General features: G+C 43.2%; 5 non-coding genes across 5 annotated transcripts; all 5 read right to left on the reverse strand.

Annotated features, from left to right (window-relative positions):
* Nucleotides 1-2,567: 2,567 nt before the first annotated feature.
* Nucleotides 2,568-2,641, reverse strand: TRNAI-AAU (transfer RNA isoleucine (anticodon AAU)). Its single transcript has one exon. It is a non-coding gene; the product is annotated as a tRNA-Ile (tRNA).
* Nucleotides 2,642-6,233: 3,592 nt separating this feature from the next.
* On the reverse strand, nt 6,234-6,307 carry TRNAI-AAU (transfer RNA isoleucine (anticodon AAU)). The gene has a single exon. It is a non-coding gene; the product is annotated as a tRNA-Ile (tRNA).
* A 3,592-nt stretch (nt 6,308-9,899) lies between these two features.
* On the reverse strand, nt 9,900-9,973 carry TRNAI-AAU (transfer RNA isoleucine (anticodon AAU)). Its single transcript has one exon. It is a non-coding gene; the product is annotated as a tRNA-Ile (tRNA).
* A 3,593-nt stretch (nt 9,974-13,566) lies between these two features.
* Nucleotides 13,567-13,640, reverse strand: TRNAI-AAU (transfer RNA isoleucine (anticodon AAU)). Its single transcript has one exon. It is a non-coding gene; the product is annotated as a tRNA-Ile (tRNA).
* Nucleotides 13,641-17,232: 3,592 nt separating this feature from the next.
* TRNAI-AAU (transfer RNA isoleucine (anticodon AAU)) lies at nt 17,233-17,306 on the reverse strand. The gene has a single exon. It is a non-coding gene; the product is annotated as a tRNA-Ile (tRNA).
* Nucleotides 17,307-23,171: the final 5,865 nt, after the last annotated feature.

Consider the following 23,171-nt stretch of genomic DNA (forward strand, 5'->3'; position numbering starts at 1 on the left):
AAGTTTTCCCATCATCATCTGTCTCAAAAAAATGTGCTAGTAAAGACAGAGAATAAGGTAGCTGTCTTTTACATTAACCAACAGTGAAGCATGCATTCAAAATCCCTCAATGCAATAGCAGAACAATTGGGTTATTGGGCAGAGATCAACCTGTTGCACACGTCGGCAGTACACATCAAGGGCACCGTCAATGTGATGGCAGACAGCTGGAGGTTTCCAAATTTGCTGGAGTTGACGTTATCCAGGTCGTTGTTTTGAGAGATATGCCGAGAGTTTGTGAAACCCTTTCTGGATCTCTTTTCAAACAAGGACAATGCTCATCTTTGTCGATTCTGATCCAGGCTTCTGGAACAAGGAGCCTAGGTAGTGGACGTATTGGTGATAAAGTGGCTGAGAAGTCTCCTTTATACATTCCCCCACTTTTTATTGATCCAGATGGTTCTCTTCAAGTCTCAGCAGGGGCGAGAGAACTTTATTCTTGTGGGCCCTTATTGGCCAGAGATGTCATGGTTTCCTCTTCTGAAACCCTGGCTCTTCTACCTCCTTGAGTACTGCTCAAGTGTGTCTCTGTCAGAACGTCGTCCCTGACCTTCTTGCTCCAACTCACTCTATCGCTTTGGAGGTTGAGAAGTCTGGACTGCTAGCAAAGGGTCTTTCCTCTTCCTTAGTGGAGTTAATTCAGCACTCCGGCAGGCCTTCTACTTCGAAGTCTTACTCAAAGAACTGGAAGTCTTTTGAGACGTGATGTTCTGCTCATGATCTTTTGGCACCTACCTATAGTTTGTCTGCTATTTTGCATTTTCTTCTGAATGGGTTTCACTTGAATCTCTTTCCACTCTGAAAGCTCATTGCTTTGCGATAAAGGTTTTTAGGGACTTTTCTGTACCTTCGTCGATGTTACAGTCTTTGGTGTCTAGACTGTTCTGATCTTTTGTCAATTGTAAGACCAGTTGAAAAATCCCTTTTCTCCAACTCAGAATCTTCCTAATCTTTTATAGGCTTTGCAATTTTATCTCTTTGAGGATCTGGATACTGTAGACATAAAGATTGTTTCCTATAAAGTTATTTTCCTATTTCCTATCACCTTGCTGAGAACAATTGGGGAGCTGGGAGCCTTAAAATGCTGTCCTCTCTTCATTTGATACTTTGGAAGATGGGGTAACTTTAAGGCCTAGCCTTACCTTTGCTGCAAATGTTAAGTCTATTTTTGATAGATCTTAGGAAATAATTTTTCCTTCTTTCATTCCCTCTCCTTCCTCTCCGGAGGAACATTTTCTGAATACACTTGATGTTTAAAGAGCTCTTTTCATTTATGTCACCAGGCCTCTGCAGTTCAGGAAAACCGACTCCTTGTTTGTGACTTTTGGACAGCCTGGAAAAGACAAGAAGGTGACTTGTATGACTCTGAGTAGGTGGATTAAGTTGTACATTTTTCTGGCTTTGCAAGGCTTTTAAGAATATCTTCCAGTTCAGGGATGGTCTACGAGAGGAATGGCCACCTCCTGGGTTGAATTCCAGTGAGTAACAATCTAGGAAATTCCTAGGGTGGCTACTTGGTCCTCAGAGCATACATTTGTCAAGCATTATGGCTTAATAATTTTTCTGTTTTGCATTTGAGTACCAATGTTTTGAACTCTGCATTACCCTTAGTCCATCTTGTCTTTGTCACAAACATTACATCCTGCCCACCTTCCCATCAGTCCTTTGGCAAGGGCTTGGCACCCAGGTTGGGTGCATGGGGCTAGCATTTAAGGATCCTCCTGTTCTTTCTTCCTGTTGGAAGGTGACATCACCTTACTTTGTAATGACTGTCACAAGGACGCAATGGACTAAGGCTAATGAAGATTACCAATAAGTAACCAACGCATCACCACTCTTTCTGAATGTGCGCGGCTCATTCCGCAGGACTTGTTCTTTGTATAATTCCTGGATTTTCAGAAGCCCTTTGATGGCAGCACCCCCACACTGAAAATTGTTTCAGCACCACTGTACAAGGGTCAGTTGTCATGCTCATCTGCGGCGTAAATTTGCATTGAAGTAGTCTAACTCCCCAGGCCTTGTCTTTTGCTCAATTTGCCTTTGTGAGTTTTCTCTCAATCACTGTCGACTTCCTTTGATCTTTCTTTCTTCTTTCACTTCACCTTCGCCTTCAGTGTATCTTTCGGCCCTCTTGAGAGACACACCCCCTTGTAGCCACTTCTATACTTCTGTCACCTAATTATTTTCCTATCCTTTCCCCTGTAACGTTGCTGATCCTAGCTATAGCATCACTATCCAGAATCTGTTCACCTGAGTTATGTTCCTCTTATCCCCACGCATCTAATAATCAGCTCTTGGTCTCCCTCCACCTCTCACGAGACATAGTCTGAGGCAGTGTCTCCATCTTGGAGAGACAATCCCTTGCACTTGTGTTGTTCTACTGGCGCTGCCGGCTTGAGCTTTGGTCAGCAGTGGCAAAAGAAGGACTAATGGAAAGTGAACGTATACTGGAGCAACAGAGTGTATGGATTTATAAGAGCTTGATTAAATGAGAAAAAAAGAGTTTAGTTGAGAGAAAAAATGCAACCTGGCCCGTACGGGGATCGAACCCGTGACCTTGGCGTTATTAGCACCACGCTCTAACCAACTGAGCTAACCGGCCATGAGTACTAAAGATATCCTTTTTCCATGTAATGCAGATAGATAGAAGAGTTGGTCTCACTATCGCAATTCCTTCATACTTTTCCCCTTCCGCCCCCTGTCTGGATTACAATAACAAGAGCTGTGGAGTGCTGCACGCCAGCCTCAGTGCCTCTTCTTTCACTCAATCTCACTGTGTGCTGTGATATCTTTGTAACATCGCTTGTTGCCGGAAAAAAAGGAAAGGATGGATAGTATTTTTATTCTTTTACAACAAAACCCAAAATGCATCGGCTTGCTTGCTCATTAAGTTTAGAAGGCCAGCTGCTTTTGAGATATTATAATTATAGTGGTTATTCGGCGTTGGAGGTAAGAGAGTTTTTTTTAGGTCTGGCCGTTCCTTCTGCTTCCAATTACTTTAGCTCTTGTCAACAAAGTAACAACAAAACATAGCCAACGGTTCGTTGCTCAAGCCTTCCCTACTGCGCCTTCCCATGTCTCTCCTGCCGACCACAGTGCAGGAAATCTGAGTTTGCATTTGCGCAAAGAGACGTACAACACAAGAAGGCGCGCTTTCGTGCGCCGGGCACCACCCGGCCTGTGCATTCCTCACTGTCGTGAGATCAGTTTACTCAGCAGAGCATGACGCTGCAATTGGTTAGTAGGGCAGGCCTGACCAGAATAGTATATTTGGGGTCATTTATTTGATTGCATTTTTAAAACAGTAACAGAACTTAACTGCAATGTTTAAATAGGTCTAGACGTATTTAAACAGTGTCAATTTAATAGAAGAATTGTGGACAATTCAGAGGGGAGGCACCAATGTTTTTTTTTCCCATTGGGTGGATGCGGCATTAAAGAGTTTGAAGACCACTTGTCTAAGTGGACACTAATACACCTGGATGCTCCTGAATTCTTCTCAACAGATGCCAGCAAACCTGGCTGGAGAGCTACTGTGTTGGACTGATCCTGTCGATTCAAGTGGTCTTTCCTAGAGAGTCGGAGGTCATGGAAATAGATGGAGTTGATGGTAATCTTCAGGGCTTTGAAGTTTTCCCATCATCATCTGTCTCAAAAAAATGTGCTAGTAATGACAGAGAATAAGGTAGCTGTCTTTTACATTAACCAACAGTGAAGCATGCATTCAAAATCCCTCAATGCAATAGCAGAACAATTGGGTTATTGGGCAGAGATCAACCTGTTGCACACGTCGCCAGTACACATCAAGGGCAACGACAATGTGATGGCAGACAGCTTGAGGTTTCCAAATTTGCTGGAGTTGACATTATCCAGGTCGTTGTTTTGAGAGATATGCCGAGAGTTTGTGAAACCCTTTCTGGATCTCTTTTCAAACAAGGACAATGCTCATCTTTGTCGATTCTGATCGAGGCTTCCGGAACAAGGAGCCTAGGTAGTGGACGTATTGGTGATAAAGTGGCTGAGAAGTCTCCTTTATACATTCCCCCACTTTTTATTGATCCAGATGGTTCTCTTCAAGTCTCAGCAGGGGGAGGGAACTTTATTCTTGTGGGCCCTTATTGGCCAGAGATGTCATGGTTTCCTCTTCTGAACCCCTGGCTCTTCTACTTCCTTGGGTACTGCTCAAGTGTGTCTCTCTCAGAACGTCGTCCCTGACCTTCTTGCTCCAACTCACTCTATAGCTTTGGAGGTTGAGAAGTCTGGACTGCTAGCAAAGGGTCTTTCCTCTTCCTTAGTGGAGTTAATTCAGCACTCCAGCAGGCCTTCTACTTCGAAGTCTTACTCAAAGAACTGGAAGTCTTTTGAGAAGTGATGTTCTGCTCATGATCTTTTGGCACCTAGCTGTAGTTTGTCTGCTATTTTGCATTTTCTTCTGAATGGGTTTCACTTGAATCTCTTTCCACTCTGAAAGCTCATTGCTTTGCGATAAAGGTTTTTAGGGACTTTTCTGTACCTTCGAAGATGTTACAATCTTTGGTGTCTAGACTGTTCTGATCTTTTGTCAATTGTAAGACCAGTTGAAAAATCCCTTTTCTCCAACTCAGAATCTTCCTACTCTTTTATAGGCTTTGCAATTTTATCTCTTTGAGGATCTGGATACTGTAGACATAAAGATTGTTTCCTATAAAGTTATTTTCCTATTTCCTATCACCTTGCTGAGAACAATTGGGGAGCTGGGAGCCTTAAAATGCTGTCCTCTCTTTATTTGATACTTTGGAAGATGGGGTAACTTTAAGGCCTAGCCTTACCTTTGCTGCAAAGGTTAAGTCTATTTTTGATAGATCTTAGGAAATAATTTTTCCTTCTTTCATTCCCTCTCCTTCCTCTCCGGAGGAACATTTTCTGAATACACTTGATGTTTAAAGAGCTCTTTTCATTTATGTCACCAGGCCTCTGCAGTTCAGGAAAACCGACTCCTTGTTTGTGACTTTTGGACAGCCTGGAAAAGACAAGAAGGTGACTTTTATGACTCTGAGTAGGTGGATTAAGTTGTCAATTTTTCTGGCTTTGCAAGGCTTTTTAGAATATCTTCCAGTTCAAGGATGGTCTACGAGAGGAATGGCCACCTCCTGGGTTGAATTTCAGTGAGTAACAATCTAGGAAATTCCTAGGGTGGCTACTTGGTCCTCAGAGCATACATTTGTCAAGCATTATGGCTTAATAATTTTTCTGTTTTGCATTTGAGTACCAATGTTTTGAACTCTGCATTACCCTTAGTCCATCTTGTCTTTGTCACAAACATTACATCCTGCCCACCTTCCCATCAGTCCTTTGGCAAGGGCTTGGCACCCAGGTTGGGTGCATGGGGCTAGCATTTAAGGATCCTCCTGTTCTTTCTTCCTGTTGGAAGGTGACATCACCCTACTTTGTAATGACTGTCACAAGGACGCAATGGACTAAGGGTAATGAAGATTACCAATAAGTAACCAACGTATCACCACTCTTTCTGAATGTGCGTGGCTCATTCCGCAGGACTTGTTCTTTGTATAATTCCTGGATTTTCAGAAGCCCTTTGATGGCAGCACCCCCACACTGAAAATTGTTTCAGCACCACTGTACAAGGAACAGTTGTCATGCTCATCTGCGGCGTAAATTTGCATTGAAGTAGTCTAACTCCCCAGGCCTTGTCTTTTGCTCAATTTGCCTTTGTGAGTTTTCTCTCCATCACTGTCGACTTCCTTTGATCTTTCTTTCTTCTTTCACTTCACCTTCGCCTTCAGTGTATCTTTCGGCCCTCTTAAGAGACACACCCCCTAGTAGCCACTTCTATACTTCTGTCACCTAATTATTTTCCTATCCTTTGCCCTGTAACGTTGCTGATCCTAGCTATAGCATCACTATCCAGAATCTGTTCACCTGAGTTATGTTCCTCTTATCCCCATGCATTTAATAATCAGCTCTTGGTCTACCTCCACCTCTCACGAGACATAGTCTGAGGCAGTGTCTCCATCTTGGAGAGACAATCCCTTGCACTTGTGTTGTTCTACTGGCGCTGCCGGCTTGAGCTTTGGTCAGCAGTGGCAAAAGAAGGACTAATGGAAAGTGAACGTATACTGGAGCAACAGAGTGTATGGATTTATACGAGCTTGATTAAATGAGAAAAAAAGAGTTTAGTTAAGAGAAAAAATGCAACCTGGCCCGTACGGGGATCGAACCCGCAACCTTGGTGTTATTAGCACCACGCTCTAACCAACTGAGCTAACCGGCCATGAGTACTAAAGATATCCTTTTTCCATGTAATGCAGATAGATAAAAGAGTTGGTCTCACTATCGCAATTCCTTCATACTTTTCTCCTTCCGCCCCCTGTCTGGATTACAATAACAAGAGCTGTGGAGTGCTGCACGCCAGCCTCAGTGCCTCTTCTTTCACTCAATCTCACTGTGTGCTGTGATATCTTTGTAACATCGCTTGTTGCCGGAAAAAAAGGAAAGGATGGATAGTATTTTTATTCTTTTACAACAAAACCCAAAATGCATCGGCTTGCTTGCTCATTAAGTTTACAAGGCCAGCTGCTTTTGAGATATTATAATTATAGTGGTTATTCGGCGTTGGAGGTAAGAGAGTTTTTTTTAGGTCTGGCCGTTCCTTCTGCTTCCAATTACTTTAGCTCTTGTCAACAAAGTAACAACAAAACATAGCCAACGGTTCGTTGCTCAAGCCTTCCCTACTGCGCCTTCCCATGTCTCTCCTGCCGACCACAGTGCAGGAAATCTGAGTTTGCATTTGCGCAAAGAGACGTACAACACAAGAAGGCGCGCTTTCGTGCGCCGGGCACCACCCGGCCTGTGCATTCCTCACTGTCGTGAGATCAGTTTACTCAGCAGAGCATGACGCTGCAATTGGTTAGTAGGGCAGGCCTGACCAGAATAGTATATTTGGGGTCATTTATTTGATTGCATTTTTAAAACAGTAACAGAACTTAACTGCAATGTTTAAATAGGTCTAGACATATTTAAACAGTGTCAATTTAATAGAAGAATTGTGGACAATTCAGAGGGGAGGCACCAATGTTTTTTTTTCCCATTGGGTGGATGCGGCATTAAAGAGTTTGAAGACCACTTGTCTAAGTGGACACTAATACACCTGGATGCTCCTGAATTCTTCGCAACAGATGCCAGCAAACCTGGCTGGAGAGCTACTGTGTTGGACTGATCCTGTCGATTCAAGTGGTCTTTCCTAGAGAGTCGGAGGTCATGGAAATAGATGGAGTTGATGGTAATCTTCAGGGCTTTGAAGTTTTCCCATCATCATCTGTCTCAAAAAAATGTGCTAGTAATGACAGAGAATAAGGTAGCTGTCTTTTACATTAACCAACAGTGAAGCATGCATTCAAAATCCCTCAATGCAATAGCAGAACAATTGGGTTATTGGGCAGAGATCAACCTGTTGCACACGTCGCCAGTACACATCAAGGGCAACGACAATGTGATGGCAGACAGCTTGAGGTTTCCAAATTTGCTGGAGTTGACATTATCCAGGTCGTTGTTTTGAGAGATATGCCGAGAGTTTGTGAAACCCTTTCTGGATCTCTTTTCAAACAAGGACAATGCTCATCTTTGTCGATTCTGATCGAGGCTTCCGGAACAAGGAGCCTAGGTAGTGGACGTATTGGTGATAAAGTGGCTGAGAAGTCTCCTTTATACATTCCCCCACTTTTTATTGATCCAGATGGTTCTCTTCAAGTCTCAGCAGGGGGAGGGAACTTTATTCTTGTGGGCCCTTATTGGCCAGAGATGTCATGGTTTCCTCTTCTGAACCCCTGGCTCTTCTACTTCCTTGGGTACTGCTCAAGTGTGTCTCTCTCAGAACGTCGTCCCTGACCTTCTTGCTCCAACTCACTCTATAGCTTTGGAGGTTGAGAAGTCTGGACTGCTAGCAAAGGGTCTTTCCTCTTCCTTAGTGGAGTTAATTCAGCACTCCAGCAGGCCTTCTACTTCGAAGTCTTACTCAAAGAACTGGAAGTCTTTTGAGAAGTGATGTTCTGCTCATGATCTTTTGGCACCTAGCTGTAGTTTGTCTGCTATTTTGCATTTTCTTCTGAATGGGTTTCACTTGAATCTCTTTCCACTCTGAAAGCTCATTGCTTTGCGATAAAGGTTTTTAGGGACTTTTCTGTACCTTCGAAGATGTTACAATCTTTGGTGTCTAGACTGTTCTGATCTTTTGTCAATTGTAAGACCAGTTGAAAAATCCCTTTTCTCCAACTCAGAATCTTCCTACTCTTTTATAGGCTTTGCAATTTTATCTCTTTGAGGATCTGGATACTGTAGACATAAAGATTGTTTCCTATAAAGTTATTTTCCTATTTCCTATCACCTTGCTGAGAACAATTGGGGAGCTGGGAGCCTTAAAATGCTGTCCTCTCTTTATTTGATACTTTGGAAGATGGGGTAACTTTAAGGCCTAGCCTTACCTTTGCTGCAAAGGTTAAGTCTATTTTTGATAGATCTTAGGAAATAATTTTTCCTTCTTTCATTCCCTCTCCTTCCTCTCCGGAGGAACATTTTCTGAATACACTTGATGTTTAAAGAGCTCTTTTCATTTATGTCACCAGGCCTCTGCAGTTCAGGAAAACCGACTCCTTGTTTGTGACTTTTGGACAGCCTGGAAAAGACAAGAAGGTGACTTTTATGACTCTGAGTAGGTGGATTAAGTTGTCAATTTTTCTGGCTTTGCAAGGCTTTTTAGAATATCTTCCAGTTCAAGGATGGTCTACGAGAGGAATGGCCACCTCCTGGGTTGAATTTCAGTGAGTAACAATCTAGGAAATTCCTAGGGTGGCTACTTGGTCCTCAGAGCATACATTTGTCAAGCATTATGGCTTAATAATTTTTCTGTTTTGCATTTGAGTACCAATGTTTTGAACTCTGCATTACCCTTAGTCCATCTTGTCTTTGTCACAAACATTACATCCTGCCCACCTTCCCATCAGTCCTTTGGCAAGGGCTTGGCACCCAGGTTGGGTGCATGGGGCTAGCATTTAAGGATCCTCCTGTTCTTTCTTCCTGTTGGAAGGTGACATCACCCTACTTTGTAATGACTGTCACAAGGACGCAATGGACTAAGGGTAATGAAGATTACCAATAAGTAACCAACGTATCACCACTCTTTCTGAATGTGCGTGGCTCATTCCGCAGGACTTGTTCTTTGTATAATTCCTGGATTTTCAGAAGCCCTTTGATGGCAGCACCCCCACACTGAAAATTGTTTCAGCACCACTGTACAAGGGTCAGTTGTCATGCTCATCTGCGGCGTAAATTTGCATTGAAGTAGTCTAACTCCCCAGGCCTTGTCTTTTGCTCAATTTGCCTTTGTGAGTTTTCTCTCCATCACTGTCGACTTCCTTTGATCTTTCTTTCTTCTTTCACTTCACCTTCGCCTTCAGTGTATCTTTCGGCCCTCTTAAGAGACACACCCCCTAGTAGCCACTTCTATACTTCTGTCACCTAATTATTTTCCTATCCTTTGCCCTGTAACGTTGCTGATCCTAGCTATAGCATCACTATCCAGAATCTGTTCACCTGAGTTATGTTCCTCTTATCCCCATGCATTTAATAATCAGCTCTTGGTCTACCTCCACCTCTCACGAGACATAGTCTGAGGCAGTGTCTCCATCTTGGAGAGACAATCCCTTGCACTTGTGTTGTTCTACTGGCGCTGCCGGCTTGAGCTTTGGTCAGCAGTGGCAAAAGAAGGACTAATGGAAAGTGAACGTATACTGGAGCAACAGAGTGTATGGATTTATACGAGCTTGATTAAATGAGAAAAAAAGAGTTTAGTTAAGAGAAAAAATGCAACCTGGCCCGTACGGGGATCGAACCCGCAACCTTGGTGTTATTAGCACCACGCTCTAACCAACTGAGCTAACCGGCCATGAGTACTAAAGATATCCTTTTTCCATGTAATGCAGATAGATAGAAGAGTTGGTCTCACTATCGCAATTCCTTCATACTTTTCTCCTTCCGCCCCCTGTCTGGATTACAATAACAAGAGCTGTGGAGTGCTGCACGCCAGCCTCAGTGCCTCTTCTTTCACTCAATCTCACTGTGTGCTGTGATATCTTTGTAACATCGCTTGTTGCCGGAAAAAAAGGAAAGGATGGATAGTATTTTTATTCTTTTACAACAAAACCCCAAATGCATCGGCTTGCTTGCTCATTAAGTTTACAAGGCCAGCTGCTTTTGAGATATTATAATTATAGTGGTTATTCGGCATTGGAGGTAAGAGAGTTTTTTTTAGGTCTGGCCGTTCCTTCTGCTTCAAATTACTTGAGCTCATGTCAACAAAGTAACAACAAAACATAGCCAACGGTTCGTTGCTCAAGCCTTCCCTACTGCGCCTTCCCATGTCTCTCCTGCCGACCACAGTGCAGGAAATCTGAGTTTGCATTTGCGCGAAGAGACGTACAACACAAGAAGGCGCGCTTTCGTGCGCCGGGCACCACCCGGCCTGTACATTCCTCACTGTTGTGAGATCAGTTTACTCAGCAGAGCATGACGCTGCAATTGGTTAGTAGGGCAGGCCTGACCAGAATAGTATATTTGGGGTCATGTATTTGATTGCATTTTTAAAACAGTAACAGAACTTAACTGCAATGTTTAAATAGGTCTAGACATATTTAAACAGTGTCAATTTAATAGAAGAATTGTGGACAATTCAGAGGGGAGGCACCAATGTTTTTTTTTCCCATTGGGTGGATGCAGCATTAAAGAGTTTGAAGACCACTGGTCTAAGTGGACACTAATACACCTGGATGCTCCTGAATTCCTCGCAACAGATGCCAGCAAACCTGGCTGGAGAGCTACTGTGTTGGACTGATCCTGTCGATTCAAGTGGTCTTTCCTAGAGAGTCGGAGGTCATGGAAATAGATGGAGTTGATGGTAATCTTCAGGGCTTTGAAGTTTTCCCATCATCATCTGTCTCAAAAAAATGTCCTAGTAAAGACAGAGAATAAGGTAGCTGTCTTTTACATTAACCAACAGTGAAGCATGCATTCAAAATCCCTCAATGCAATAGCAGAACAATTGGGTTATTGGGCAGAGATCAACCTGTTGCACACGTCGGCAGTACACATCAAGGGCACCGTCAATGTGATGGCAGACAGCTGGAGGTTTCCAAATTTGCTGGAGTTGACGTTATCCAGGTCGTTGTTTTGAGAGATATGCCGAGAGTTTGTGAAACCCTTTCTGGATCTCTTTTCAAACAAGGACAATGCTCATCTTTGTCGATTCTGATCCAGGCTTCTGGAACAAGGAGCCTAGGTAGTGGACGTATTGGTGATAAAGTGGCTGAGAAGTCTCCTTTATACATTCCCCCACTTTTTATTGATCCAGATGGTTCTCTTCAAGTCTCAGCAGGGGCGAGAGAACTTTATTCTTGTGGGCCCTTATTGGCCAGAGATGTCATGGTTTCCTCTTCTGAACCCCTGGCTCTTCTACCTCCTTGAGTACTGCTCAAGTGTGTCTCTGTCAGAACGTCGTCCCTGACCTTCTTGCTCCAACTCACTCTATCGCTTTGGAGGTTGAGAAGTCTGGACTGCTAGCAAAGGGTCTTTCCTCTTCCTTAGTGGAGTTAATTCAGCACTCCGGCAGGCCTTCTACTTCGAAGTCTTACTCAAAGAACTGGAAGTCTTTTGAGACGTGATGTTCTGCTCATGATCTTTTGGCACCTACCTATAGTTTGTCTGCTATTTTGCATTTTCTTCTGAATGGGTTTCACTTGAATCTCTTTCCACTCTGAAAGCTCATTGCTTTGCGATAAAGGTTTTTAGGGACTTTTCTGTACCTTCGTCGATGTTACAGTCTTTGGTGTCTAGACTGTTCTGATCTTTTGTCAATTGTAAGACCAGTTGAAAAATCCCTTTTCTCCAACTCAGAATCTTCCTAATCTTTTATAGGCTTTGCAATTTTATCTCTTTGAGGATCTGGATACTGTAGACATAAAGATTGTTTCCTATAAAGTTATTTTCCTATTTCCTATCACCTTGCTGAGAACAATTGGGGAGCTGGGAGCCTTAAAATGCTGTCCTCTCTTCATTTGATACTTTGGAAGATGGGGTAACTTTAAGGCCTAGCCTTACCTTTGCTGCAAATGTTAAGTTTTTTTTTGATAGATCTTAGGAAATAATTTTTCCTTCTTTCATTCCCTCTCCTTCCTCTCCGGAGGAACATTTTCTGAATACACTTGATGTTTAAAGAGCTCTTTTCATTTATGTCACCAGGCCTCTGCAGTTCAGGAAAACCGACTCCTTGTTTGTGACTTTTGGACAGCCTGGAAAAGACAAGAAGGTGACTTGTATGACTCTGAGTAGGTGGATTAAGTTGTAAATTTTTCTGGCTTTGCAAGGCTTTTAAGAATATCTTCCAGTTCAGGGATGGTCTACGAGAGGAATGGCCACCTCCTGGGTTGAATTCCAGTGAGTAACAATCTAGGAAATTCCTAGGGTGGCTACTTGGTCCTCAGAGCATACATTTGTCAAGCATTATGGCTTAATAATTTTTCTGTTTTGCATTTGAGTACCAATGTTTTGAACTCTGCATTACCCTTAGTCCATCTTGTCTTTGTCACAAACATTACATCCTGCCCACCTTCCCATCAGTCCTTTGGCAAGGGCTTGGCACCCAGGTTGGGTGCATGGGGCTAGCATTTAAGGATCCTCCTGTTCTTTCTTCCTGTTGGAAGGTGACATCACCTTACTTTGTAATGACTGTCACAAGGACGCAATGGACTAAGGCTAATGAAGATTACCAATAAGTAACCAACGCATCACCACTCTTTCTGAATGTGCGCGGCTCATTCCGCAGGACTTGTTCTTTGTATAATTCCTGGATTTTCAGAAGCCCTTTGATGGCAGCACCCCCACACTGAAAATTGTTTCAGCACCACTGTACAAGGGTCAGTTGTCATGCTCATCTGCGGCGTAAATTTGCATTGAAGTAGTCTAACTCCCCAGGCCTTGTCTTTTGCTCAATTTGCCTTTGTGAGTTTTCTCTCAATCACTGTCGACTTCCTTTGATCTTTCTTTCTTCTTTCACTTCACCTTCGCCTTCAGTGTATCTTTCGGCCCTCTTGAGAGACACACCCCCTTGTAGCCACTTCTATACTTCTGTCACCTAATTATTTTCCTATCCTTTCCCCTGTAACGTTGCTGATCCTAGCTATAGCATCACTATCCAGAATCTGTTCACCTGAGTTATGTTCCTCTTATCCCCACGCATCTAATAATCAGCTCTTGGTCTCCCTCCACCTCTCACGAGACATAGTCTGAGGCAGTGTCTCCATCTTGGAGAGACAATCCCTTGCACTTGTGTTGTTCTACTGGCGCTGCCGGCTTGAGCTTTGGTCAGCAGTGGCAAAAGAAGGACTAATGGAAAGTGAACGTATACTGGATCAACAGAGTGTATGGATTTATAAGAGCTTGATTAAATGAGAAAAAAAGAGTTTAGTTGAGAGAAAAAATGCAACCTGGCCCGTACGGGGAACGAACCCGTGACCTTGGCGTTATTAGCACCACGCTCTAACCAACTGAGCTAACCGGCCATGAGTACTAATGGTATCCTTTTTCCATGTAATGCAGATAGATAGAAGAGTTGGTCTCACTATCGCAATTCCTTCATACTTTTCCCCTTCCGCCCCCTGTCTGGATTACAATAACAAGAGCTGTGGAGTGCTGCACGCCAGCTTCAGTGCCTCTTCTTTCACTCAATCTCACTGTGTGCTGTGATATCTTTGTAACATCGCTTGTTGCCGGAAAAAAAGGAAAGGATGGATAGTATTTTTATTCTTTTACAACAAAACCCAAAATGCATCGGCTTGCTTGCTCATTAAGTTTACAAGGCCAGCTGCTTTTGAGATATTATAATTATAGTGGTTATTCGGCGTTGGAGGTAAGAGAGTTTTTTTTAGGTCTGGCCGTTCCTTCTGCTTCCAATTACTTTAGCTCTTGTCAACAAAGTAACAACAAAACATAGCCAACGGTTCGTTGCTCAAGCCTTCCCTACTGCGCCTTCCCATGTCTCTCCTGCCGACCACAGTGCAGGAAATCTGAGTTTGCATTTGCGCAAAGAGACGTACAACACAAGAAGGCGCGCTTTCGTGCGCCGGGCACCACCCGGCCTGTGCATTCCTCACTGTCGTGAGATCAGTTTACTCAGCAGAGCATGACGCTGCAATTAGTTAGTAGGGCAGGCCTGACCAGAATAGTATATTTGGGGTCATTTATTTGATTGCATTTTTAAAACAGTAACAGAACTTAACTGCAATGTTTAAATAGGTCTAGACATATTTAAACAGTGTCAATTTAATAGAAGAATTGTGGACAATTCAGAGGGGAGGCACCAATGTTTTTTTTTCCCATTGGGTGGATGCGGCATTAAAGAGTTTGAAGACCACTTGTCTAAGTGGACACTAATACACCTGGATGCTCCTGAATTCTTCGCAACAGATGCCAGCAAACCTGGCTGGAGAGCTACTGTGTTGGACTGATCCTGTCGATTCAAGTGGTCTTTCCTAGAGAGTCGGAGGTCATGGAAATAGATGGAGTTGATGGTAATCTTCAGGGCTTTGAAGTTTTCCCATCATCATCTGTCTCAAAAAAATGTGCTAGTAATGACAGAGAATAAGGTAGCTGTCTTTTACATTAACCAACAGTGAAGCATGCATTCAAAATCCCTCAATGCAATAGCAGAACAATTGGGTTATTGGGCAGAGATCAACCTGTTGCACACGTCGCCAGTACACATCAAGGGCAACGACAATGTGATGGCAGACAGCTTGAGGTTTCCAAATTTGCTGGAGTTGACATTATCCAGGTCGTTGTTTTGAGAGATATGCCGAGAGTTTGTAAAACCCTTTCTGGATCTCTTTTCAAACAAGGACAATGCTCATCTTTGTCGATTCTGATCGAGGCTTCCGGAACAAGGAGCCTAGGTAGTGGACGTATTGGTGATAAAGTGGCTGAGAAGTCTCCTTTATACATTCCCCCACTTTTTATTGATCCAGATGGTTCTCTTCAAGTCTCAGCAGGGGGAGGGAACTTTATTCTTGTGGGCCCTTATTGGCCAGAGATGTCATGGTTTCCTCTTCTGAACCCCTGGCTCTTCTACTTCCTTGGGTACTGCTCAAGTGTGTCTCTCTCAGAACGTCGTCCCTGACCTTCTTGCTCCAACTCACTCTATAGCTTTGGAGGTTGAGAAGTCTGGACTGCTAGCAAAGGGTCTTTCCTCTTCCTTAGTGGAGTTAATTCAGCACTCCAGCAGGCCTTCTACTTCGAAGTCTTACTCAAAGAACTGGAAGTCTTTTGAGAAGTGATGTTCTGCTCATGATCTTTTGGCACCTACCTGTAGTTTGTCTGCTATTTTGCATTTTCTTCTGAATGGGTTTCACTTGAATCTCTTTCCACTCTGAAAGCTCATTGCTTTGCGATAAAGGTTTTTAGGGACTTTTCTGTACCTTCGAAGATGTTACAATCTTTGGTGTCTAGACTGTTCTGATCTTTTGTCAATTGTAAGACCAGTTGAAAAATCCCTTTTCTCCAACTCAGAATCTTCCTACTCTTTTATAGGCTTTGCAATTTTATCTCTTTGAGGATCTGGATACTGTAGACATAAAGATTGTTTCCTATAAAGTTATTTTCCTATTTCCTATCACCTTGCTGAGAACAATTGGGGAGCTGGGAGCCTTAAAATGCTGTCCTCTCTTTATTTGATACTTTGGAAGATGGGGTAACTTTAAGGCCTAGTCTTACCTTTGCTGCAAAGGTTAAGTCTATTTTTGATAGATCTTAGGAAATAATTTTTCCTTCTTTCATTCCCTCTCCTTCCTCTCCGGAGGAACATTTTCTGAATACACTTGATGTTTAAAGAGCTCTTTTCATTTATGTCACCAGGCCTCTGCAGTTCAGGAAAACCGACTCCTTGTTTGTGACTTTTGGACAGCCTGGAAAAGACAAGAAGGTGACTTTTATGACTCTGAGTAGGTGGATTAAGTTGTCAATTTTTCTGGCTTTGCAAGGCTTTTTAGAATATCTTCCAGTTCAAGGATGGTCTACGAGAGGAATGGCCACCTCCTGGGTTGAATTTCAGTGAGTAACAATCTAGGAAATTCCTACGGTGGCTACTTGGTCCTCAGAGCATACATTTGTCAAGCATTATGGCTTAATAATTTTTCTGTTTTGCATTTGAGTACCAATGTTTTGAACTCTGCATTACCCTTAGTCCATCTTGTCTTTGTCACAAACATTACATCCTGCCCACCTTCCCATCTGTCCTTTGGCAAGGGCTTGGCACCCAGGTTGGGTGCATGGGGCTAGCATTTAAGGATCCTCCTGTTCTTTCTTCCTGTTGGAAGGTGACATCACCCTACTTTGTAATGACTGTCACAAGGACGCAATGGACTAAGGGTAATGAAGATTACCAATAAGTAACCAACGTATCACCACTCTTTCTGAATGTGCGTGGCTCATTCCGCAGGACTTGTTCTTTGTATAATTCCTGGATTTTCAGAAGCCCTTTGATGGCAGCACCCCCACACTGAAAATTGTTTCAGCACCACTGTACAAGGGTCAGTTGTCATGCTCATCTGCGGCGTAAATTTGCATTGAAGTAGTCTAACTCCCCAGGCCTTGTCTTTTGCTCAATTTGCCTTTGTGAGTTTTCTCTCCATCACTGTCGACTTCCTTTGATCTTTCTTTCTTCTTTCACTTCACCTTCGCCTTCAGTGTATCTTTCGGCCCTCTTAAGAGACACACCCCCTAGTAGCCACTTCTATACTTCTGTCACCTAATTATTTTCCTATCCTTTGCCCTGTAACGTTGCTGATCCTAGCTATAGCATCACTATCCAGAATCTGTTCACCTGAGTTATGTTCCTCTTATCCCCATGCATTTAATAATCAGCTCTTGGTCTACCTCCACCTCTCACGAGACATAGTCTGAGGCAGTGTCTCCATCTTGGAGAGACAATCCCTTGCACTTGTGTTGTTCTACTGGCGCTGCCGGCTTGAGCTTTGGTCAGCAGTGGCAAAAGAAGGACTAATGGAAAGTGAACGTATACTGGAGCAACAGAGTGTATGGATTTATACGAGCTTGATTAAATGAGAAAAAAAGAGTTTAGTTAAGAGAAAAAATGCAACCTGGCCCGTACGGGGATCGAACCCGCAACCTTGGTGTTATTAGCACCACGCTCTAACCAACTGAGCTAACCGGCCATGAGTACTAAAGATATCCTTTTTCCATGTAATGCAGATAGATAGAAGAGTTGGTCTCACTATCGCAATTCCTTCATACTTTTCTCCTTCCGCCCCCTGTCTGGATTACAATAACAAGAGCTGTGGAGTGCTGGACGCCAGCCTCAGTGCCTCTTCTTTCACTCAATCTAACTGTGTGCTGTGATATCTTTATAACATCGCTTGTTGCCGGAAAAAAAGGAAAGGATGGATAGTATTTTTATTCTTTTACAACAAAACCCAAAATGCATCAGCTTGCTTGGTCATTAAGTTTACAAGGCCGGCTGCTTTTGAGATATTATAATTATAGTGGTTATTCGGCGTTGGAGGTAAGAGAGTTTTTTTTAGGTCTGGCCGTTCCTTCTGCTTCAAATTACTTGAGCTCATGTCAACAAAGTAACAACAAAACATAGCCAACGGTTCGTTCCTCAAGCCTTCCCTACTGCGCCTTCCCATGTCTCTCCTGCTGACCACATTGCAGGAAATCTGAGTTTGCATTTGCGCGAAGAGACGTACAACACAAGAAGGCGCGCTTTTGTGTGCCGGGCACCACCCGGCCTGTGCATTCCTCACTGTCGTGAGATCAGTTTACTCAGCAGAGCATGACGCTGCAATTGGTTAGTAGGGCAGGCCTGACCAGAATAGTATATTTGGGGTCATGTATTTGATTGCATTTTTAAAACAGTAACAGAACTTAACTGCAATGTTTAAATAGGTCTAGACATATTTAAACAGTGTCAATTTAATAGAAGAATTGTAGACAATTCAGAGGGGAGGCACCAATGTTTTTTTTTCCCATTGGGTGGATGCGGCATTAAAGAGTTTGAAGACCACTTGTCTAAGTGGACACTAATACACCTGGTTGCTCCTGAATTCTTCGCAACAGATGCCAGCAAACCTGGCTGGAGAGCTACTGTGTTGGACTGATCCTGTTGATTCAAGTGGTCTTTCCTAGAGAGTCGGAGGTCATGGAAATAGATGGAGTTGATGGTAATCTTCAGGGCTTTGAAGTTTTCCCATCATCATCTGTCTCAAAAAAATTTGCTAGTAATGACAGAGAATAAGGTAGCTGTCTTTTACATTAACCAACAGTGAAGCATGCATTCAAAATCCCTCAATGCAATAGCAGAACAATTGGGTTATTGGGCAGAGATCAACCTGTTGCACACGTCGGCAGTACACATCAAGGGCACCGACAACGTGATGGCAGACAGCTGGAGGTTTCCAAATTTGCTGGAGTTGACATTATCCAGGTCGTTGTTTTGAGAGATATGCCGAGAGTTTGTGAAACCCTTTCTGGATCTCTTTTCAAACAAGGACAATGCTCATCTTTGTCGATTCTGATCCAGGCTTCCGGAACAAGGAGCCTAGGTAGTGGACGTATTGGTGATAAAGTGGCTGAGAAGTCTCCTTTATACATTCCCCCACTTTTTATTGATCCAGATGGTTCTCTTCAAGTCTCAGCAGGGGGGAGGGAACTTTATTCTTGTGGGCCCTTATTGGCCAGAGATGTCATGGTTTCCTCTTCTGAACCCCTGGCTCTTCTACCTCCTTGGGTACTGCTCAAGTGTATCTCTGTCAGAACGTCGTCCCTGACCTACTTGCTCCAACTCACTCTATCACTTTGGAGGTTGAGAAGTCTGGACTGCTAGCAAAGGGTCTTTCCTCTTCCTTAGTGGAGTTAATTCAGCACTCCAGCAGGCCTTCTACTTCAAAGTCTTACTCAAAGAACTGGAAGTCTTTTGAGACGTGATGTTCTGCTCATGGTCTTTTGGCACCTACCTGTAGTTTGTCTGCTATTTTGCATTTTCTTCTGAATGGGTTTCACTTGAATCTCTTTCCACTCTGAAAGCTCATTGCTTTGCGATAAAGGTTTTTAGGGACTTTTCTGTACCTTCGTCGATGTTACAGTCTTTGGTGTCTAGACTGTTCTGATCTTTTGTCAATTGTAAGACCAGTTGAAAAATCCCTTTTCTCCAACTCAGAATCTTCCTACTCTTTTATAGGCTTTGCAATTTTATCTCTTTGAGGATCTGGATACTGTAGACATAAAGATTGTTTCCTATAAAGTTATTTTCCTATTTCCTATCATCTTGCTGAGAACAATTGGGGAGCTGGGAGCCTTAAAATGCTGTCCTCTCTTCACTTGATACTTTAGAAGATGGGGTAACTTTAAGGCCTAGCCTTACCTTTGCTGCAAAGGTTAAGTCTATTTTTGATAGATCTTAGGAAATAATTCTTCCTTCTTTCATTCCCTCTCCTTCCTCTCCGGAGGAACATTTTCTGAATACACTTGATGTTTAAAGAGCTCTTTTCATTCATGTCACCAGGCCTCTGCAGTTCAGGAAAACCGACTCCTTGTTTGTGACTTTTGGACAGCCTGGAAAAGACAAGAAGGTGACTTTTATGACTCTGAGTAGGTGGATTAAGTTGTCAATTTTTCTGGCTTTGCAAAGGCTTTTTAGAATATCTTCCAGTTCAGGGATGGTCTACGAGAGGAATGGCCACCTCCTGGGTTGAATTCCAGTGAGTAACAATCTAGGAAATTCCTAGGGTGGCTACTTGGTCCTCAGAGCATACATTTGTCAAGCATTATGGCTTAATAATGTTTCTGTTTTGCATTTGAGTACCAATGTTTTGAACTCTGCATTACCCTTAGTCCATCTTGTCTTTGTCACAAACATTACATCCTGCCCACCTTCCCATCAGTCCTTTGGCAAGGGCTTGGTACCCAGGTTGGGTGCATGGGGCTAGCATTTAAGGATCCTCCTGTTCTTTATTCCTGTTGGAAGGTGACATCACCTTACTTTGTAATGACTGTCACAAGGACGCAATGGACTAAGGCTAATGAAGATTACCAATAAGTAACCAACGCATCACCACTCTTTCTGAATGTGCGTGGCTCATTCCGCAGGACTTGTTCTTTGTATAATTCCTGGATTTTCAGAAGCCCTTTGATGGTAGCACCCCCACACTGAAAATTGTTTCAGCACCACTGTACAAGGGTCAGTTGTCATGCTCATCTGCGGCGTAAATTTGCATTGAAGTAGTCTAACTCCCCAGGCCTTGTCTTTTGCTCAATTTGCCTTTGTGAGTTTTCTCTCAATCACTGTCGACTTCCTTTGATCTTTCTTTCTTCTTTCACTTCACCTTCGCCTTCAGTGTATCTTTCGGCCCTCTTAAGAGACACACCCCCTAGTAGCCACTTCTATACTTCTGTCACCTAATTATTTTCCTATCCTTTGCCCTGTAACGTTGCTGATCCTAGCTATAGCATCACTATCCAGAATCTGTTCACCTGAGTTATGTTCCTCTTATCCCCATGCATCTAATAATCAGCTCTTGGTCTCCCTCCACCTCTCACGAGACATAGTCTGAGGCAGTGTCTCCATCTTGGAGAGACAATCCCTTGCACTTGTGTTGTTCTACTGGCGCTGCCGGCTTGAGCTTTGGTCAGCAGTGGCAAAAGAAGGACTAATGGAAAGTGAACGTATACTGGAGCAACAGAGTGTATGGATTTATACGAGCTTGATTAAATGAGAAAAAAAGAGTTTAGCTAAGAGAAAAAAATGCAACCTGGCCCGTACGGGGATCAAACCCGCAACCTTGGTGTTATTAGCACCACGCTCTAACCAACTGAGCTAACCGGCTATGAGTACTAAAGATATCCTTTTTCCATGTAATGCAGATAGATAGAAGAGTTGGTCTCACTATCGCAATTCCTTCATACTTTTCTCCTTCCGCCCCCTGTCTGGATTACAATAACAAGAGCTGTGGAGTGCTGGACGCCAGCCTCAGTGCCTCTTCTTTCACTCAATCTAACTGTGTGCTGTGATATCTTTGTAACATCGCTTGTTGCCGGAAAAAAAGGAAAGGATGGATAGTATTTTTATTCTTTTACAACAAAACCCAAAATGGATCGGCTTGCTTGGTCATTAAGTTTACAAGGCTGGCTGCTTTTGAGATATTATAATTATAGTGGTTATTCGGCGTTGGAGGTAAGAGAGTTTTTTTTAGGTCTGGCCGTTCCTTCTGCTTCAAATTACTTGAGCTCATGTCAACAAAGTAACAACAAAACATAGCCAACGGTTCGTTCCTCAAGCCTTCCCTACTGCGCCTTCCCATGTCTCTCCTGCCGACCACATTGCAGGAAATCTGAGTTTGCATTTGCGCGAAGAGACGTACAACACAAGAAGGCGCGCTTTTGTGTGCCGGGCACCACCCGGCCTGTGCATTCCTCACTGTCGTGAGATCAGTTTACTCAGCAGAGCATGACGCTGCAATTGGTTAGTAGGGCAGGCCTGACCAGAATAGTATATTTGGGGTCATGTATTTGATTGCATTTTTAAAACAGTAACAGAACTTAACTGCAATGTTTAAATAGGTCTAGACATATTTAAACAGTGTCAATTTAATAGAAGAATTGTAGACAATTCAGAGGGGAGGCACCAATGTTTTTTTTTCCCATTGGGTGGATGCGGCATTAAAGAGTTTGAAGACCACTTGTCTAAGTGGACACTAATACACATGGATGCTCCTGAATTCTTCGCAACAGATGCCAGCAAACCTGGCTGGAGAGCTACTGTGTTGGACTGATCCTGTCGATTCAAGTGGTCTTTCCTAGAGAGTCGGAGGTCATGGAAATAGATGGAGTTGATGGTAATCATCAGGGCTTTGAAGTTTTCCCATCATCATCTGTCTCAAAAAAATGTGCTAGTAATGACAGAGAATAAGGTAGCTGTCTTTTACATTAACCAACAGTGAAGCATGCATTCAAAATCCCTCAATGCAATAGCAGAACAATTGGGTTATTGGGCAGAGATCAACCTGTTGCACACGTCGGCAGTACACATCAAGGGCACCGACAATGTGATGGCAGACAGCTGGAGGTTTCCAAATTTGCTGGAGTTGACATTATCCAGGTCGTTGTTTTGAGAGATATGCCGAGAGTTTGTGAAACCCTTTCTGGATCTCTTTTCAAACAAGGACAATGCTCATCTTTGTCGATTCTGATCCAGGCTTCCGGAACAAGGAGCCTAGGTAGTGGACGTATTGGTGATAAAGTGGCTGAGAAGTCTCCTTTATACATTCCCCCACTTTTTATTGATCCAGATGGTTCTCTTCAAGTCTCAGCAGGGGGGAGGGAACTTTATTCTTGTGGGCCCTTATTGGCCAGAGATGTCATGGTTTCCTCTTCTGAACCCCTGGCTCTTCTACCTCCTTGGGTACTGCTCAAGTGTATCTCTGTCAGAACGTCGTCCCTGACCTACTTGCTCCAACTCACTCTATCACTTTGGAGGTTGAGAAGTCTGGACTGCTAGCAAAGGGTCTTTCCTCTTCCTTAGTGGAGTTAATTCAGCACTCCAGCAGGCCTTCTACTTCAAAGTCTTACTCAAAGAACTGGAAGTCTTTTGAGACGTGATGTTCTGCTCATGGTCTTTTGGCACCTACCTGTAGTTTGTCTGCTATTTTGCATTTTCTTCTGAATGGGTTTCACTTGAATCTCTTTCCACTCTGAAAGCTCATTGCTTTGCGATAAAGGTTTTTAGGGACTTTTCTGTACCTTCGTCGATGTTACAGTCTTTGGTGTCTAGACTGTTCTGATCTTTTGTCAATTGTAAGACCAGTTGAAAAATCCCTTTTCTCCAACTCAGAATCTTCCTACTCTTTTATAGGCTTTGCAATTTTATCTCTTTGAGGATCTGGATACTGTAGACATAAAGATTGTTTCCTATAAAGTTATTTTCCTATTTCCTGTCATCTTGCTGAGAACAATTGGGGAGCTGGGAGCCTTAAAATGCTGTCCTCTCTTCACTTGATACTTTAGAAGATGGGGTAACTTTAAGG

The sequence above is a fragment of the Pleurodeles waltl genome, chromosome 12 (genome assembly GCF_031143425.1).
Source record: "Pleurodeles waltl isolate 20211129_DDA chromosome 12, aPleWal1.hap1.20221129, whole genome shotgun sequence".
NCBI classification, from domain to species: Eukaryota; Metazoa; Chordata; class Amphibia; order Caudata; family Salamandridae; genus Pleurodeles; species Pleurodeles waltl.